At 36.3% G+C, this 7,509-nt stretch overlaps 1 long non-coding RNA gene across 1 annotated transcript; it reads right to left on the bottom strand.

The window, feature by feature from the left end:
- Window positions 1–4,709: 4,709 nt before the first annotated feature.
- LOC309484311 lies at window positions 4,710–5,673 on the bottom strand. Its single transcript, XR_014200845.1, has 3 exons — window positions 5,401–5,673; window positions 5,097–5,155; window positions 4,710–4,838 (listed from the first exon to the last, which is right to left on the bottom strand). It is a non-coding gene; the product is annotated as an uncharacterized lncRNA (long non-coding RNA).
- Window positions 5,674–7,509: the final 1,836 nt, after the last annotated feature.

Genomic DNA, 7,509 nt, shown 5'->3' with positions numbered 1-7,509 from the left:
TTGGAAAAGAGACAGAGTCTGTTTTTCAGCCTTGTTTCATTTAACTCATTTGTTGCTTGCTGTTTCTCTGCATGAAATGCAACAAAGGCAAGATATCATTGGTTTCACAGAGTATTGGAACATCTGAGAATGTGAAATAACACCAAAAAAAAAAAAACAATAACAAATCTCACGCATGCATATTATAACCACAGACATTCATCAAAGTAACTGTTACAGGCAAAGACTCAACGCATTGTTGCCTATCAAATGTGCTGTTAAAACTGTGAAACAGGTATGATATGATTTTCCCTAGTAACAAACCAGGACATGTTCCTGGATCATCAACATCCATATTTCTTAATTTATGTCAGGAGTGAAAAATAATCAATCTGTAATATTTGATATTTTGAATAAAATATCAACACAAATATGAATTCTCTTACGTCTGGCTACGCTTTATTTGTGTTCACATAGATGCATAGACAGCATCCACTAGGGCTTTTAGTCCAAAGGTGCGCATATTTTTGGAGACAAAAAATATTTATTCTCACGTTTGCTAAATGTTTTGTCATACAGAATACCATTTCTATGCATTTCTCACTGAATTATGCAATCTGAAGACCTGAAAGAGCATTTAGAGCGAGCTCTGTCTCTCCTATAGTTATAATGAACAATCTGTTCACTATCTGTTCACTTAATGATCTGTCAAATGAACGAAAGATTCAGAAGGAAAAGTATTTATGTTCCCTCTGAAACATCTTAGGCTACATTATAATGATTTCTTGATTTAGAATATGATCAAGATTGCATAGGTGGATTTGTTCTGGGAATTTGGCTGTGAAAAATATAATATTTAAAGTATTTTAGGTCTATAATTATAACATTATAGAGAGTCACTTAACATTAGTCAAAACACTGCTTCATGAAGCTTCGAAACCTTTACAAATCTTTTGTTCCGAATCAGTGTATGAGCATGTATCAAACTCACATGATTTCAGTAAACGAGGCTTCAATACGTCATAACTGTTACGAAACATTTCAAAACACTTCGAAATTTCAATGGTTCACCGTATAGGGGCGATGATCTCTGTCAACCCATGAGAACCAATGAACAAGTGTATGTGGGTCTTACCTGATCTCTGATCAGTTTTATACTTGTGTAGATGTTTTAATTTGACATTAGTATAATTAAAATGAATAGTCTCTTATTGGCCTGTTTAGCTGAGCCATTCATAGAACAAAACAAACCATGACAGTTGATAAAAGACATCTAATCGTATTAGATGATTAGATAATTGCATTTGAAAGATTTTACTTTCATAAAAATAAAAAATAAATTAAAAAAATGCTATAGATTTGTAAAAGGTGTGTTTTTTTTTTTTGCATGTTTGGCCCAGGTTTTTGTTGCATTTACACTGTTCTGACCACTAGGGGTCACCGCGGAGAGTGTTCCACGAAGCCTCGATCCGCCCACCACTACTTACCATCACTACTTGAAAACTAAACTTGACCATAACTTGACATAAACACAGCATTTACAGGAAAAATACAAGACTATATGCAATGGAAAAATGAGGCCTATTTATACAACAAGACTAATGTTATGAGCAGCAACCTTTTATGCCCCACCTGCCAAAATGTCATTTCATAGCAGGGTTTTCAATGCGGCTGACTTAGCAGAATCAGAATTAAGCTTAGCTCGTAATATCAGAACAACTAGTTTGCTAGTTCACAGTATTGATGCACTGACAGAATCTCAAATGTAAATTAGTTTGAACAACTTTACAGATGCACAAAATCTTTTGGAATCTATAAACAATATTGGGGATTGGGAACAATATTCTTTTTTAAAGGTAATGCATTACACTATTGCGTTACTCCCTAAAAAAGTAACTAATTGTGTACTTGTTTATTTTTTTTATGGAAAGTAATGCATTACATTACTTTTGCGTTACCTTCTCACCTGGGCTGGCCTTACTTTGGGTTGTGGGTTTGTTTTTAATAATAAAAACAAAAGTTCTATTTTTGGTAAATGTAAAGGCCCTTTCACACTAAAGGCCTATTTATGTTTTTGCGTCGAACTCACGCCGTAGCTACGTCGTAGGCTGTGTTTAGCGCGCTTACCCTTCGGCGTACCCTGACGCGCACCTCTCCAAAAATGTAACAACGCGTCAATTCTACGCGGACGCAAGCGCTGTGATTGGTCTGCTAGAACCCCTCCCTCGGGTTTCACATGGTCCTTCACACGCGTTGGTTTAAATTTATACTTCTGCGTCGTTGTCTGCGTTGACGCACAATTACTCACGCAGAAGTATAAATTTAAACCAACGCGTTGCCTACAGCGTAGAGGCTCCGGCGTAGGTCCGACGCAGAAGTATAACTAGGCCTTAAATGTAGAAGTAAATAACCCTCAGGCTGAAGGAAGTGTAAATTCACTCCTGTACAGTAGAGGGCACAACTCAAACAAACCTTTCATCAGTGCCTGGATCGCAGAAGATCAGGACGCAGAAGAAGAAAGTTCAACACTTTTACTTCAGCAATAGAAGAAAAAAAAAAGAAAGAAAAATAAACACAAATGCGATGCTTATCTAAAGTAATTTTTGCTTATTGGTATGGTTGAATTAGATCATTGAAGGTCAGCAGCAAAATACATTGCTTAATAAAGTGAGATTAAATACATATATACCACCGATTTCACAGAAAAGGCTTAAACCTAATCTGAGACTAAAATACATGTTTTAACTGAAACAGCTTGCACTGACAATATATCAGTGCCATTGTTTTGTCTCAAGATGCTCACCAGTGATGCTTTTATTTTTCTAAGGCAAGTTTATCAAAGCTGCTTAAATGCCCTATTTGAATTAAGGCCTAAACCTGGCTTAATCTAAGACTTGTCTGTGAAACCGGGCCAAAGTATATTTGTGTAATGTAATATATTTAATTAATGCAGATTTGGATAATATTCAGCATTTGCGTTTCACTGTTTTTATTCATTTTGAGTATGTGAGATTAGTAAATGCTTACATTAAGGGTGTACAATGACAACAATGTACTAAAAAGAAAAAGGTTTTCCTTTTGCATTTTCCCCGTACAGACGACACCATTGTCGAAATGATCCCGTTCACGTGGATTATTCATTCCAGGCCAGTAGATGGTGATGTCACTTTGTAAAGAAACACTACGCGCCTATAGACTGAACACGTTACACGTATGCGCATGATGTCACAGTTTTCACAAATTCTAAAGTCGATAACGGTGTTGTTTTCAAAAACTTGCACTTTGAAACCGGTTTTCAAAAGTTTGTGTTTTCAGGCCCCCAAAAAGCCTGACATGAACGGCCAAAACGCAAACATTTATTAAAAAGTGTTTAGTGGAAAACAGAGTCATGTAAACAGCCCTGTAGTGTAGAACTACGATAACCATCAACTTACTCAACATGGGGATTGGAGAGCTGTCAGTCAATAAATGGGAAAACGCACCCACTTCAGTTACTTATTTGAAAAAGTAACTCAGATACTTTGTTGTGAATTTAAAAATAATGTGTTTGATTACTAGTTAATTGAAAAAAGTAATGATTACGTAACTCGAGTTACTTGTTATGCTCCCAACACTGTCTATAAATATTGAATTCATGGAATTATTTGGTTGATTCTATAAGCTCAATGTACTTAAGGCACGAAACCCATGAGGTTTGAGCAAGCACTGTTGATCTTCCATTTACCATATAGAGGACCATAATCTCTCCTTGAAGGGAACGCCATCCATTAATCTGTGCCACTTGCTAACAAAGGAAATTTGTCCACTGGGCTCCTGACCTGACCAAGGTTGAGTAGCACTGATCTATGCTAACTACCATGCAAGCACAGCACTGAATGCAGATGAGCCACATCACAAACTACTACTCCCAATCACATCTGATATGAGATGCAACATCATCAAGAAAATAACATGTGATCTGATTTATACATCCTAGTCTATGGAGTAGAGTAGGGTTGCAGGATTTGGGGAGGGGGAAATCTAATTGCAATTTGTCTGCTAAAAATTGCAATTGCTATTTAAAGAAAAGAAAGATTTAAGGAAAAACAATATAATAGTAATTTAATCATGCAAAGAAGGTCAGTGAATAAAATACCGACACAATGATGAACAAGTGACAATAATATTCGCAATAAGATGTCGTTTACTGAATAATTAAGTAAACCTAATTTCTTAATTTATCTTAGTAAAGAAACCTCATTGCTTAACTGGCGACTCTCTGCTGTCTCAGACAACGACATCACTTCCTGTCGGCCACCGTAACTTCTGTTTGGTGCAATTCGTAACCTCTTGGAGGAATGTGTAGACGTTTAGTTTCCTTCATCTCAGCCTTTTCGACCTTCGTTCAGGATTTCTGCACAGGAAAGTTGGATATGAAGGAAAAAAAATATATGTTTTTAGCTACACAAGAAATTAAATAAAGGAAATTGAACTACAAAGTATCATACAGACAAGGTTGAGGTTGAAAAACAATCGTACAGTATTTTACGTTCGTTGAATGATCAACTGCCATCCCTAATTCTTTCAAATTCAAACACTGTATAAAATGCTAAAGACTTCTGTTTCTCCAATTGCATGTCATGTTAGCTTGTCTGCTCAACTATACCTTATAATATGTTTCATTATTTTCAATTATATAAACAGTAACAAAACAACATGCTCTATAAAAAGTTCTCATTAAAAATGTGTTGCTTCCCTTTATATGAACTCCAGGATAAGTGCCATTTTCTTTGGGTATTTTGTAGCTCACTGCCTCAATGGGGTAGGAGATGTGGTCAATAATAACTTCTTGAATGACAGCAATCCTGAATGCCCATCACCTTAAACAAATGAGATATTACAAAATGAAAAACATTACACGATCACTTCAGAAAACCGCTCCAAAAATAGTTGTTTAAATCTTCCCTATACAATGTTTTTCTATTGACCATATCAGCATAAAATCTTTGAAGGGGGTATTCAGCAACCAACTTTTTAAAAAATTTTCCTCAGACTTTAAATTTAAATGTGTTTTGCCAATATTGAATACTCAATGATAAAAAAAAATTAAAAAAATACTAATAAAACAAAATACAAACCCATAAGGAGCATGCAGGGTGGTGCTTGGGATGCACAGTAACGTTACATCAGCAAAGTCCTGTCAATAGATAAGAAAACAACAGAAACACTATGAAAACAAACTAAATGAGGAGGGAGCTGGTAAAGAATGACTAACGTTACAGGCAGAAGTATAACAGCAGTCATGTTAAATGTAAATTATTCTTTCAAGATCATTATTTGGGGTTTAAAGTCAAATAATGTGTAGTGTGTGTATAATGTCTGTGTGTTGTCTAAAACAAAGACGACAATAAAAAGTCTAACGTAAACATAACATTAACGTACCTCATTTGGCAGAAAATGTGGTGTTATCCTTGATCCAGCTGTACTGCATCTTCACACACAGTCTCTTCACGTTGTATCTTCATGCCTTTTAAATCAAGCAAGTCTTAAATGGCCTTTCCTTTTCTTGACGATTCATCTGGTAGCTTTTGTTTGAAGCCATTAAACTGCTCCTAAAACACGAGTGCTAACGTTACTGCACTTCATACTAGTTAACAGGTGCGCTCGGCACGAAATAAACCGCATCACCGACAAAATAAAAGCCAATAAACCAGTTACAACGAGGACACTATAATAACACATACAATCAGGGGAACTTCCACGAGTGTAAACTAAATCTTTCAATGTGTGACGTTATGCATAAAACGATAAACGCGACGGCTCCGACATTGCCCAACAAGCCGAGTGGCAACTAAATAACGTTACGTAAACAGCTTATTTGACATTTAGCAAAATATAACTTTCGGTTTTTACCACAGAAGTGTCAGAATGGCTTCCACACATCCGAAATCCGACTTTAATAAGTAACTTTGGCCGCGTCATCGGTGTGTGTAATGGCGCTTGCGTCTCAAACTTTTCGCGCCGATCAGGTTCTAGTTCCCACAATGCAATGCGTAATTCAAAATACGGGTAAAAGTCCTGTAAAAGACAAATACGGAAAATTCCTTCAAATTAATATGGTACATTGTACCGTATTTTTACGGAATTTTTTTACAGTGAATGGTGCAACGCTCTCTTGTTCACTGACTACACAATAAAACATTCAAGCTTTCCAACATCCTTGTTTTAAATGGGCAACAAGCGACATTAAGCAAGAGACATGTGACGATTTAAACAAGCTCAATGTGTAAAATTTGCAGTTTCTACAACAAGAGAAATAAAAGACTACATTTCTTTTCTTAGAAGTGCATTCTTTCAAAATGCTTCCAACTTGTCTGCAAGCATCAGAATTTCCTTTTTTGGCATTTCATTGTGAGCCAGTGTCTGGCGGGGACACATTGAGAATGGTTGTCTCTGATGATAATAACAATGCTCAGGGGGGTGGCAGTCCTTGTAGCACACGTTATCTTCAGTCTACCATGCACAAGAGTGTTGTTTTTTTCACATGCCTGGTAAAGCAGCCTTAGGCAAATGTCAAGACGGCCATTATCAGCCTCGCACATTTATTGTGTATCATATTAGTAAAGCTACCGCACATTCGCTCGGGTTCCCCGTAATCCTCTGCAGGAGTGTGGACCGGTGGACCGAGCGTGTTCTAGAGAACCATGTAATGCGGCATTATTGTTGTCTAGAACTGAGTTTAGAATACTTTTTTTTGTTGTTTTTTTGTTTTTTTAAAGAAGTCTAGTATGCTCACCAAGGCTGCATTTATTTAATCACAAAAAAGAAAAAAAATTAATAAAAAAAAATATACAAAAAAACACATTATTGTGAAATATTACAATGAATCATTTCTATTAAAATGTAATTTATTCCTGTGATCAAACCTGAATTTTCAGCATCATTACTCCAGTCTTCAGTGTCACATGATCCTTCAGAAATCATCTGAAGATTTGCAGCTCAATTATTAATAACAATATAAGTATGTAAAAAAAAAAAAAAAAAAAACGTTTTTGCTGCTTCATATTTTTTGCGGAAACCTTGAGACCAAGCTTTCGAGGGTGTGTGTGGACAGACCGGATGATGGTCGCTGCCAATGGATCTACTCACAGGGAATAAGAAGGATTCGGTTGGCAGAAGCACCAGGCGAAAACCCATCCAACCTTTCAGAGATGGGAGTAAAGGTGCGAAGTAAGCATCTTATCGCAATCCTCAAGCACATTGTTGTGCTATTTCCCCTGTCTTGTGTCCGTCGTTGTGTGTGGAACTTTTAGTTGACTTTCAAAGCATGCGCTGCATCCAGATTGCTCATACAGTTCTCATTAAAGTTTAACAAGAGAGGAAACACTAGAGAAAATACATACATTTTCTCAAGTTTCACTCCACAAGAGGTCTGTTCAATAATAAATGTGACCCTGGATCACAAAACTAGTAATAAGTCGCACAGGTATATTTGTGGCAATAGCAAACAATGGGTTGAAATTATCGATTTTTCTTTTATGCCAAAAATCA

This window comes from Leuciscus leuciscus (genome assembly GCF_965113295.1).
Source record: "Leuciscus leuciscus genome assembly, chromosome: 20".
NCBI classification, from domain to species: domain Eukaryota; kingdom Metazoa; phylum Chordata; class Actinopteri; order Cypriniformes; family Leuciscidae; genus Leuciscus; species Leuciscus leuciscus.
The sequence above is the reverse complement of the archived record's forward strand: the minus strand, read 5'-3'. Positions and strand labels throughout refer to the sequence as shown.